The sequence below is a fragment of the Odocoileus virginianus genome, chromosome 3, assembly GCF_023699985.2.
Source record: "Odocoileus virginianus isolate 20LAN1187 ecotype Illinois chromosome 3, Ovbor_1.2, whole genome shotgun sequence".
Classification (NCBI taxonomy): domain Eukaryota; kingdom Metazoa; phylum Chordata; class Mammalia; order Artiodactyla; family Cervidae; genus Odocoileus; species Odocoileus virginianus.
This window is the reverse complement of record NC_069676.1, coordinates 91,126,021-91,139,002: the sequence shown is the minus strand read 5'-3', so window position 1 is coordinate 91,139,002 and position 12,982 is coordinate 91,126,021. Positions and strand designations below refer to the sequence as shown.

The following is a 12,982-nucleotide window of genomic DNA, read 5'->3' as shown; positions in this document are numbered from 1 at the left end:
AGGAGCAAGCATCTTTTAATTTCATGTCTGCAGTCACCATCTTCAGTGATTTTGGAGCCACCAAAAATAAAGTCTCTCACTGTTTCCCCATCCATTTGCCATGAAGTGATGGGACCAGATGCCATAATCTTAGTTTTCTGAATATTGAGTTTTAAGCCACCTTTTTCACTCTCCTCTTTCACTTTCACCAAGAGGCCCTTTAATTCTTCTTGCTTTCTGCCATAAGGGTGGTATCATCTGAATATCTGAGGTTATATATATATATCTCCCGGAAATCTTGATTCCAGCTTGTGGTCCAACTAGCCTGGCATTTCGTATGATGTACTTTGCATGTAGGGCTTCCCTGGTGGCTCAGAGGTTAAAGCATCTGCCTCCAATGCAGGAGACCTGGGTTCGATCCCTGGGCTGGGAAGATCCCCTGGAGAAGGAAATGGCAACCCACTCCAGTATTCTTGCCTGGGGAATCCCATGGACAGAGGAGCCTGGTAGGCTACAGTCCATGTGGTCACAAAGAGTCAGACATGACTGAGCATCTTCACTTTCACTCTGCATATAAGTTAAATAAGCAGGGTGACAATATGCAGTAAGTTTCCACAGAAATATCTAAAAGGTTGCCTCCCAGGCTTAAATTCTCAGAAAATCCACCAAATAAAACATAATTCTCACCCTTTAGGTTGCACCTTTTTTACAGTTAACAGAACACTGGTTTAAACTGCTCACAAAGTAGACACTAAGACAGGTAGTATATTTGGAGGACTGATCTCAGCAAGCAATATTAGAGAGTGGGAAAATAAACAAGGAAGGAGGAAATGATAAAAATGCCTTAATGAGTTTGATCCTGTTCTAGCTGCATCTCAAGGATCCTCTGAGAAACCAAGGAAATTGCTCTTCAGAATTCTGCATAAAGATATATTTCCTGTAGTCTACTAACAGGGAAGCCTGGCGTGCTGCAGTTCATGGGGTCGCAGAGTCAGACACAACAGAGCATCTGAGCTGAACTGATTAGGTTATGCTGTCTAAACAGAAACTCAGAGTTGTTCGCATTTTCACAGTAGACATTGACTGCTCTCTGCTCATGCCCTACCTTGGTGACTTAGCCAGTACCCATCTCTCCATCTATTTCTCCTGTTCTTCCTGTCGCAATACCTGTTTCAAGTTCCTGAGTTAGAAAGTCTGATTCGACTAGCTGACATGTAGTATAGGACACTGATGTTCATCCTTAGGTCATTCTGGGCAACAGTATGTCATTAACCAGTCAAGAGATGGTTGAGTTTAGGTCTGATCTACCCCGGGTCCAAGGTGGTGGAGATGTGAGATGCAGATTATATTAACCCTTTCATTAGGAATCATAGAGCACCTATGTATGAAATAGGCATTTTGAGGCTTTCCAGGAGAGGATTTTGGAATGGGCAAGTCCCTGTCTTGACTATTCTAACCATTGAGGTTGATAAATTTTCTTTCATTTATAATTTGTAATACATGACGTATGCACAGTTCATTGTTCTCTGAACATTTTTCATAGCTCCAGCTACTGTGTCTCATATTCTGTACCCAGAAGCTACTCAATAAATGTTGCAGAGTGAACTCATGGGCTCTGGAAATTTCAAGAAAAAGATGATAGTGCACACAGCAGGCAAATATAGGCTGTAAGTGTCTACCCAAGTGCATCCAATTATGATTCATCAGGTCAAAACTAGAGCTGCTGGTTTACATGGCCATTCCAGTGCAAAATACTATCAATCTATGTTGAAAATGCTACACTTGTCAACAACAACAAATCTCTGCTAGACCTTGCATGTGTATTTATAAGTGCTAAGGGAAAGCAACAAAAATCCTTTCGAGAAAAAAGATCAAAGAAAAATAAATACCCTAAACCCAAATGTAGTTTGAGTTCTTCAACACACTTCAACATATCACTGTACATAGAATAAAATATTTAGGACTGTAGGCAGGAGTGACTCAGAATCCAATTTGAAAGAAGAAATTGTTACAAGTGAAATCCTCCTGGGCTACCTGCATTCTTATTGTTTTTCATTGTAAATCTTGTCAGAGAGCTTTAAGAAGAAAATAGAACTTTTAGTAACTCTCACACGACTCCTTGTACTTTTTTAGTATTCTGTATAGTCAAGGGGGTACTCCATTGCAATTTGCTCTGAAGGTTTTTCTTTCTTTCTTGTTTTAAAGTTAAATTTAAAAAATTTTAGCCTTTTTGTAAAACAAATTTGATTAGCGTATAAGCCCATAGTTGCAGGATGTGTTTCTTCTGATTGTGATCATTTGTCACCTCTGTGACATTTGTTTTGGCTAATCAAGTGAGCTAATATTCCTTGATGTACCATGAAAATCTTCTAGGCTAGGAGTCATGGAACAGCTAGAGGATAGAGTCCACACCTTCAAGGAACTCACAAGATGGTGAGGGAATAAGACAAGTATGCAAATAAGATAGGCTATAATGAGCCATAAGACAGATATGAAATGATGCTCATAGGAATAGAGTGGGTGAATAGATAACTTAAAATTCATGGAAAATATAACATTTAAGATGGTTTCTAAAAACCAGGCTGTATTTAACAGACAAAACTGGAAGGAAGGACATTTCAGGAGTTAAAAAAAAAAAGAAATAAAAAACAAGGCATGATGTCCTAACTGTAATGATTTCTGTTTAGTAAAAGTGTGGATAGGTATAAGAAAGTAGACCAGAAATGAGTGATCATCAAGTACCAGTTGGAGAAGTTGTAATAAATTGAAAGGACGACTCTAAAAGTTCAGCATGGGGAGCTAAATAACTAACTCTATACTGGTTGAGTATATGGGAGGTATTCAAGAAACCATTAAAGGTCTTCAGTTATACCCTAGACCTTCTCCACAATTCATTTCCCAGATGACCCTAACTTATATGAAAGAGAAACTCCTAGGCTCTCAAGATAAATCTAGGAACCCAGCCCCATGGACATTTCCAAGGACGCCTTTAGGCGAATCCCATCCCCTACTCTCAGTCTTAATGATCTCTTGGTTATTATGAATACTGGAGAGATAGATAGGTGATAGGAGAAAGGAACCAAGGAAGGGAGGGAGGGTGAGAGAAAGAAAGGAAGGAAGAAAGGAAAACGAACGGGGAGAGGGGGGGAAGAACCTACCTTACACATAAGACTTTCAAAGATATTTCACTTCTACCAACATTTTAATCTTACAACATTTTTAAGGAAAATAGGAGTGTTACTCTGAGAGTAATTTAAAAGAAGCTGGGCTAGGTGACATGTCTAAATGGTATAGTTACTAACTGACGTGATCAGTTTGCACTATAATTTTTTGCCCATTGCTTTTTTCATTACACCAAATGGCACCTTTAAGATTCTGCAGTGGTACACCTACTTATTTGCCAATGATTTCCACATCTCTTATGTAAGCCTAGACATTTTCTTCAATCATCAGGACTGTAAGTTTAGCTCTCAGCTGAAGGTCTCTCTCTAGATATCCTTTGACAGATTAAGTCCACCAAGTTCACTTATTTTCTTCCCAATAAACTTGATCTTCTCTTGCCTGTTTTACAATGGATCATGTCAAACAGAGCCATAAATATTGTTAAGTTTTTCCTCTGTTTAATTTACCATATCTAATCAGTCACTGAGCCTTAATGTTTTCTTAATATTAAGAAATTATTTAATATTTTCCTTAATATTTTCTGTAATATTCCTTCCTTAATATTTTCCCCATTCCTAGTGCAAACACCTTGGTTCTGATCTGCATTATGTCTTACTCTTAAGAGATAACATTCAGTTATAATAACCACATGTGACCTTCAAACCCATACCTTATCCTTTGAGCACCTAAGCTTTTTTATAACTCCTCTGTGCTAGAAAACACAAATGTAGCACATTGTTGGTGTCAAAATATCAAATCTAACTACTTTGTCTCATAGCTTATATCACATATGCTATATTAGAGATTTAATTGAGATTGTTTATTTTTAGCATTTTCTTAAGAAAGTGAATAAATAGAAAATGATTTCTTTTCTTTTAAATTTCAGTAAATCAAATTCAATTTCTAGGAAAGAATGTAGTATGAAGTCATTTCCTAAATTATTATGCTCAAAAAATGTAGATAAAATGTCTTGATAGGTTGTGCAAAAGCATTTAACTGAAGTGTTATACCTGGAAAGAATGCATATTTATTTTGAGGTTGCATACCTGTTTTGTTGCTGTTATCCACAGAGAGTTCTATTATAATTCATGATATATGATATTTTTATTTCTCAGAATTATCTTTATTGTGTTTGGCACTCTATCAGCCATCTATAATGAGCCAGTCAGAATGGTACCTCTAAAACATAATCCAGTTGTCTCATCTATAAATAAATATATAAACATACATATGTGCTTATGTGTATTAAATTTTCTCCTAGTTCTTGAAAAGATGAAAACATTTTCAAAGATAAAGCATGACAAAGACATTTAGCTCACAAAATACCTTAGAGCAATGAAATAAGGTAACCAGAGACATATATTGACACATGGTAAAAGATTTGATCATGAATTATGCATAAGTACTGCCTTGCAGCATAAGCGTGCCGTGGCGGACACATAAACACACACTACACAAACGTGCAGATTCCTGTTCAAACCTTCATCCTTGTAAGTGTGTATCAGGGGTGCACTCTGCGCCTTAGTTGTGTGCCTTGGCGACCAGGCTACTTCATGTGCCTCGGAAAGCCATGCTAGCCGTTTGGGGTTGCCCAATGCCCATTTGAACTCAGTTCCTTTATCAAAAGCTTCTTGTTTTACTTAAAAACAGTTTTGTTTTTTTTTTTTAATATTCTGTTTTGTACTCATTTTGCCCAGAGGAAAAAACTAAAAAAAAAAAAAAAAAAAAATCAATGGATATGAGACAAATACTTTGTTCACGTCCAACCTAAACGGGTATAAAGGATGGAGAAGGAACAAGCAGAAAGACCCCTGCAATCTCCCATCTCCCTTGTCCATGTTCTACTCCCACACTGATCCAGCCACAGTGGCCTTTAGACGGTTTCTCATGTATCAAGCTCTAGTCATCCCTGGGGTTTTTCTTTCCACTAATCTCTCTCTCTGGAGGATTCCCACTTGCCATTGCCTGGATAGATCCTTCCCTTCCTTCCCGTCTCAGCATAACACCTCTGTCAGAGAGGATTTCTCTACCTCCTGGTATAACACAGCCACCCCCCACCCCCCCACACACCATCATTCTCCATTATATATATATATTCTTCCTCTTTTTTCACAGCACACATGGCAATGCCCAGGCCAGTACATGGTAGATGAACAATAAATACTGAAGGAAAGAGAGTAGGAAGAGAGGAAGAACCATGATGAAAACCAAGGAAAATGAAAGAAAGAAACTAGATAACTTTTAAAAAGAAGGCAAAGTTAAGAACAGAACAAGCAGAAAATAGAGAAAAGATCAGGACTAAGAACTAAGTATTATAAACTGTACAGGAAAAAATAAATAAAAAGAAAGCATAAAATAAAAAGAAAATGATCTCTGATGACAGTCCAGCCAATCCAACATTTTCCCATGAATATCAACTAGAGAACCAGACTGAAACAAGATTATGATTGTCACCAATGAAAAACTGTCATACTGATGTCTCCTTGTAATGCATGCATTGGTTTATGGACCCAAACTCCTTGAGTCAGCACCACAAATCTGGCTAATGTTCTTTAGAACAGTATTTGCCATTTAGGGTTCTGATTTAGCAGACAGATGTGTAAAATCCCTTGTAGCCAGTTACCTTACTATTGATTACACATCTGTGAGACTCATAGATCTGTATATTTTCTAGCTAAGGTCAGCGTTACTCTAAGACCTATGCCCTGATACCGAGCTGTCTGTTTTAAAGGGCAATGGCACAAACTTAAGCTATGCCTTGACTATTTCCACCTTTTACCCCTGGTGGTTCTGTAGATGAATATGGAAGATATTGATCTAAAGTCCTCTGCTGGGAAATAAATGTGTGTTGGTGAATTTTGGGTTAAGGACAAAGTCTGGTGCCCTTTATTCCTTATACATAAGTAAAGCCAAGGCTTGAAGTTGTCAAAGGACATTCCCAAGTGAATTCAGGTAACAAATATGCAGCTGTCAATGAAGCTTACCCTAATGTTCAGTTGCTAGGTCATCTCCAACTCTGCAACCCCGTGGACCGCAGAACACTAGGCTCCTCTGTCCTTCACTATCTCTCGGAGTTTTCTCAGATTCATTCATTAGCCTACCCTAATAGCCTTATCTAAAATTGCACATTTACTCTCTTTTGCCACATTCCCAATTCCTCTTAATATGTTCTACTTCTTTTATTGCCCTTCTCCCCCAACCAACATAAGTCCATGACTTGAGTCATTTGTTTATTTCCTTCTCCTTCTACTAGAATATAAGCAAATGTGTCGGGGATATCATCTATTTTGTGCACAAATGTATTCCATTTTGTTAAATGATGACTAACTGAATGAAAAAGTGAGTGAAGGTAAGTATTCTGCACTGTGGGAAGTGAGGATACAAGTAACATTTGGATCTTTGCCTCTGCAGAGCTTATGATTTCATTGGAAAAACAATCATACACACAGGAAATTAGATAATAACTCCTATGAGATAGCAAACATTAATAAATATAATTATAGATGTTAATAAATAACATTGAACCATAAGGAGAATAGCTTCCTGTAGTGGTAATAACACTGCATTTGGAAAGCCGGGGTTGAATCCTGCCTCAACCATTTACCAACTATAACTTTAACACTTACTAACTATGATTCAGACAAGTCACTTAAACACTCAGAGTATCAGATTCCTTATTAATATAAATGAATAAGAATAGCTTCCTCATGGGATTCTTGTGAGGGTAAAGTGAGATTACAACTGTGAAAACAATTGGCTAATAATGTTTACTCAAGATATGTCAGCTGAATAGATGGACGTTCTCATTTACAAATGAGACAACCAGAGTGCTTGGCTGCTTCTCTAAGGTCATCCAGTTTAAATGTCAGATTAGGAGTTCCAAGTCTCCTGGTTCCCATCCCAGTATTAATGAAAATAGAATATAGTGCCTTCCCTGTCACTTGGCTTTATTACTATGAGCAATTCTGTTTCTCACACATAACAAAAATTTCTCATTTGTTCTAGAAAAGGAGCATCATTTCCCTGAAACACCCTCATTAGGCTCCAAGATGTCTAAGCTCTGTCTCCCTTTAATCGGTTTACTTGTGAAGGAGCCATTTGCTTTACGACCTCTTTGCAGAGTCTGAAGGGTTTATGACCATGTGGTGTCAACAACGAGCTCTAAGATGCTTTCAGTTCCATTTACTAGCTTCAGGGTCTTCAAATTGTAGGAACCTATTTGTTCTGAAAAGACTGGAGTTTGAACATTAAATCTGAGCGGTGCTCATGCCTTTTCCTCTTACTGTCAAATGGAACAGTTACTTCTCACGGTCCATTCAACAACCAGAGCAGCATCCCTTAGGAAAATATGATCGGTACCAATATGACATGTTTTGAATAACACATTAACTTAAAACAATACTCCCTCTTGTCCTTCCACAAGCCTTCTGAAAGGCTGGGTGAGTCTGTTTAGGTCAGTCTTATAACATTTTGTAAATGGAAATAAAGATTTCCAAGAGGCCAAGAAACTGATTACCTCAACCTGGAGTTCTGAATCTATGATAATGGAAAGGTCATGCTATTTCCTTACTTTTAAATGCATACGTTGAGACATGTAAACAAGAGGATGAAATAGTTAAAGGCTCAGAGGCCTTAAACTTATTCATCATGCAATCCTGTTAGCACCACTTCAATCTTTAAAAAGCACTTGAGGGATAGGGGAGGAGATACACTAACAAAACTAAAGGAAAAGCTCACCCTACCTTGCTCAAGTACAAAAAAATATGGTTGTTATGCAGGTATTACTGTTTTGTAATTTAAGAGGAGGCTGTGAAACAGAATCGAGCCACATTTTGTCTCTCAAATGCTACACTGACTCTAGTCTCTGCCATAATCTGTAAATTTGTTTCACTTTCCTCCCTCTGATAAAGTTGTTTTATTTTGTTTTGCTTTTTCTTCTTACTTAGCAGAGTTTACTTATACAGTTTTTCAGACCAAATTCCCAGTTGTCGCTGATCCAATATTTGGGGTCTCACGTCCTGTATTACTTCTTTCCTCTGCTGGTATCAATTCCTAGTTTGGTTCCCTAGCACCAGAGCAATTGAAGGGGCCTGGAATTGGCCTGCTGAATGGGAATTTAGATAAACCGATTGTCAGAGATACACTTCTGAGTCCTTAAGTCCCCACTGTCCTGCTAATAAAACCAGAAAATTAAAGTCTTCAACTGAAAATGTAAGCCTACCTTCTAAACAAATGGCCCAGCAATACATCCCCATACAACGCCTTCAAGGTCACGTGCTGAAAAAGCTGACCTTGGTCAGGATAGGAAAGAAACCTGATACCACACAGCACTAAAAAAAAGAAGAAGAAAATTAGATTTTCTTCTTTATGTCTGCCAAATGGAGCTGCTAACAGCTTTTTACTATGTTTAGCTGCTTCTTGTAGTTTGGGGATCAACTGGGAGACCCCATATACACACACAGGTAGGGTCTCCCTATAGTCCGCAGGTTCACAAGAGACTGCCCCCCTCCACTCAGGCCAAACACACCTGACATATTGAAAATTAGTCACGGGATTTGGTGAATTTCATGAAAGTTTGGCAAGAAGACAAAAAACTGTTTAACTTTTTAGCTAACCAGAAAGACAACCTGAATTAGGTGAGTGTAGGTTTAGTAGTTTATGAAATAAGATTCCAACCAGCTCTTAAATCTTGGTTTTTCTCTCTGTGTTGTGCCTAAGCTTCCCAGAAAAGAATCCATTTAGCCTTTAGCTCTAATCACCTCATTGCAATTCCTCAGCTAGATTTTATGTATAGACACAGCACCCGCCAGCAGAAGCAACTTGTCTTAGTTGAGTATTTGAATGCTATCCATGCTAAAAATCAGATTAAGGATTCTATCTTATTTTTAAGCTGAAGTTTCCAATGAGTGGATTTATCTTTTTCCTTTTCTAAAAACCTTTTTTTAATTAAATGTCTTAAAAACAAACCTACACTGTCTTCACTAGGTGGCATTTCGCTAAATCCTGACAAGAACAATTTTTCCTGAAAGAGCATCTGTCTGCCTTAGCATTTCTCTCTTCATTTCAGGATCAGTTCTATATACACTCTTCATGTATATGCTTGTATATATGGCACTACAGAAAGTGCCATAAATGATTATGTAGCAACAAACTGGCTTGAACGTGGCACCTGTACTCTGTCTGGGGCAAAAAACAAAACTGGGTTGTTATATTCTCTAAGAAGAGGTCTTTGTCCTGGATGAGTGATCACATTCCAGTGAATAGATCACACTGTCTATTTATTAGCTTCAAGATTCCAAACTAACAACAGATTTTTGCCTTAGCATTGAGCAAAATATTAACTTATATTGAATCTATGTGGAAAGATACTAACAGAAGAAAAAAATGTATTCATTTTGTTTCAGTGCAGAAGAGTATGCTTTCCTTTCTCAGAACTTCTGGCCAAGCAGTAGCTTTAGAATTAAATAGTTTTGTACTTTGTGTTTGGATAACCTGACCACATTCTCCAGGCAATTTTGTATGGTTCTGATCCATCATTTACAATGATAGCCTTGTCCATAGATTATCACTTAGACTAAATTGGTAAAAATTCATGAATTTTGGCCTGAGGAAGCAAATGCAGCCTCACTACATACATAACAGTTCCAACCAGAAACAAGTACTTAGTCAACCAAAGCTATAATTTGCACGGAATCTTTTGGAAAAATCTTCACTTTCCCCTCCCTCTAAGAGTCTGTCTTCCACTTTTCATCACTCTATAGATTCACTCTCTCAAAAAAATATCATTAATCTCCAAATCACCATTTTCTATACCTCTTCTTCCATGCTCTGCTGAAAACTCAGTGAATGTAGCCATAATTTTCTTTTTGAAACACTCCACCTTCTAAGCATCTGAACTCTGAAACAAATGTGTCTTGTTTTATCTGACTACTCTCTTATCTTCTCAAACTTCCTTCCTTGGACTTGGACTCGGTATTGTTCATGGTTCCTTTCCTAGCCCTGGCCCTTTTTTTCTATTCTCTCTCTCTCTCTCTCTCTTTTTTTAAACTCCACTTGGTTTCCCCTTCAGTGATCACTGTTACTCTGGTGGATATCAATTTAAGAACTTTCTCAGACTCATGACTCCCATTCCTAACCGTCTGTTATTCAGAGTCATTTGAGTTGTTCCATGAAAGCATCAAATTCAGTGTGTTGAGGAATAAACTCATTACTGTGCTCTTCAACTCTGTTCTTAAACTAGTATTTCCCATATTTCTTTTTACACCACTGATCTCCTGGTTACTCCAACTTAAGATCAATCCAGTTCAGTTCAGTTCAGTTGTTCAGTCACATCCAACTCTCTGTGATCGCATGGATTGCAGCACACCAGGCCTCTCTGTCCATCACCAGCTCCCAGAGTTTACTCGAATTCATGTCCATTGAGTCGGTGATGTCATCCAACCATCTCATCCTCTGTCGTCCCCTTCTCATCCTGCCCTCAATCTTTCCCAGCATCAGGGTTCTTTCAAAGAAGTCAGCTCTTCATATCAGGTGGCCAAAATATTGGAGTTTCAGCTTCAACATCAGTCCTTCCAATGAACACCCAGGACTCAACTCCTTTAGGATGGACAAATTGGATCTCCTTGCAGTCCAAGGGATTCTCAAGAGTCTTCTCCAACACCACAGTTCAAAAGCATCAATTCTTTGGCACTCAACTTTCTTTAGAGTCCAACTCTCACATCCATACTGACTACTGGAAAAACTATAGCCTTAACTAGACAGATCTTTGATGAAAAGTAATGTCTCTGCTTTTTACTATGCTGTCTAGGTGGGTCATAACTTTCCTTCCAAGGAGTAAGCATCTTTTAATTTCATGGCTGCAGTCACCATCTGCAGTGATTTTGGAGCCCCAAAAAATGAACTCAGCCACTGTTTCCACTGTTTACTCATCTATTGCCATGAAGTGATGGGACCAGATGTCATGATCTTAGTCTTCTGAATGTTGAGCTTTAAGCCAACTTTTTCACTCTCCTCTTTCACTTTCATCAAGAGGCTCTTTAGTTCTTCTTCACTTTCTGTGTAAGGGTGGTGTCATCTGCATATCTGAGGTTATTGATATTTCTCCCAGCAATCTTGATTCCAGCTTGTACTTCATCCAGTCCAGCATTTCTCATGATGTACTCTGCATATAAATTAAATAAGCAGGGTGACAATATACAGCCTTGACATACTATTTGCCTATTTGGAACCAGTTTGTTGTTCCATGTCCAGTTCTAACTGTTGCTTCCTGACCTGCATACAGATTTCTCAAGAGGCAGGTCAGGTAGTCTGGTAATCCCTTCCTTTTCAGAATTTTCCACAGTTTATTCTGCTCCACACAGTCAAAGGCTTTGGCATTGTCAATAAAGCAGAAATAGATGTTTTTCTGGAACTTTCTTGCTTTTTCAATGAACCAGTGGATGTTGGCAATTTGATCTCTGGTTCTTCTGCCTTTTCTAAATCCAGCTTGAAAATCTGGAAGTTCACGGTTCATGTACTGTTGAAGCTTGGCTTGGAGAATTTTGAGCGCTGCTTTGCTAGCATGTGAGATGAATGTGATTGAGCAGTAGTTTGAGCATTCTTTGGCATTGCCTTTCTTTTCGATTGGAATGAAAAGTGACCTTTTCCAGTCCTGTGGCTACTGCTGAGTTTTCCAAATTTGCTGGCATATTGAGTGCAGCACTTTCACAGCATCATCTTTCAGGATTTGAAATAGCTCAACTGGAATTCCATCACATCCACTAGCTTTGTTCGTAGTGATGCTTTCTAAGGCCCACTTGACTTCACATTCCAGGATGTATGACTCTAGGTATGTGATCACACCATGATTATCTGGGTCGTGAAGATCCTTTATGTATAGTTCTTCTATGTATTCTTGCCACCTTTTCTTAGTATCTTCTGCTTCTATTAAGTCCATACCATTTCTGTCCTATACTGTGCCCATCTTTGCATGAAATTTTCCCTTGGTATCTCTAATTTTCTTGAAGAGATCTCTAGTCTTTCCCGATGTATTGTTTTCATCTATTTCTTTGCATTGATCACTGGGAAAGATTTTCTTACCTCTCCTTGCTATTCATTGGAACTCTGCATTCAGATGGGTATATCTTTCCTTTTCTCCTTTGCCTTTTGCTTCTCTTCTTTCACAGCTATTTGTAAGTCCTCCTCAGACAACCATTTTGCCTTTTAGCATTTCTTTTCCTTGGAGATGGTCTTGATCCTTGCCTCCTGTACAATGTCATGAACCTCCATCCATAGTTCTTCAGGCACTCTGTCTATCACATCTAATCCCTTGAATATATTTGTCACTTCCACTGTATAGTCATAATGGATTTGATTTATGTCATGCCTGAATGGTCTAGTGGCTTTCCCTACTTTCTTCAATTTAAGATTGAATTTGGCAATAAGGAGTTCATGATCTGAGCCACAGTCAGCTCCTAGTCTTGTTTTTGCTGACTGAATAGAGCTTCTCCATCTTTGGCTGCAAAGAATATAATCAATATGACTTTGGTATTGACCATCTGGTGATGTCCATGCATAGAGTCTTCTCTTGTGTTGTTGGAAAAGGGTATTTTCTTATGATCATTGCCGTCTCTTGGCAAAATTCTGCTAGCCTTTGCCGGGCTTCATTCTGTACTCCAAGGCCAAATTTGCCTCTTACTCCAGGTATTTCTGGCCTTCCTACTTTTGCATTCTAGTCCCCTATAATGAAAAGGACTTCTTTTTTGGGTGTTAGTTCTAGAGGATCTTGTAGGTCTTCATAGAACCATTCAACTTCAGCTTCTTCAGCATTGCTGGTCAGGGCATAGACTTGGATTACTGTGGT

At 38.4% G+C, this 12,982-nt stretch overlaps 1 non-coding gene across 1 annotated transcript; it reads left to right on the top strand.

Moving 5' to 3' along the window:
• Window positions 1-340: 340 nt before the first annotated feature.
• Window positions 341-412, top strand: TRNAW-CCA (transfer RNA tryptophan (anticodon CCA)). The gene has a single exon. It is a non-coding gene; the product is annotated as a tRNA-Trp (tRNA).
• Window positions 413-12,982: the final 12,570 nt, after the last annotated feature.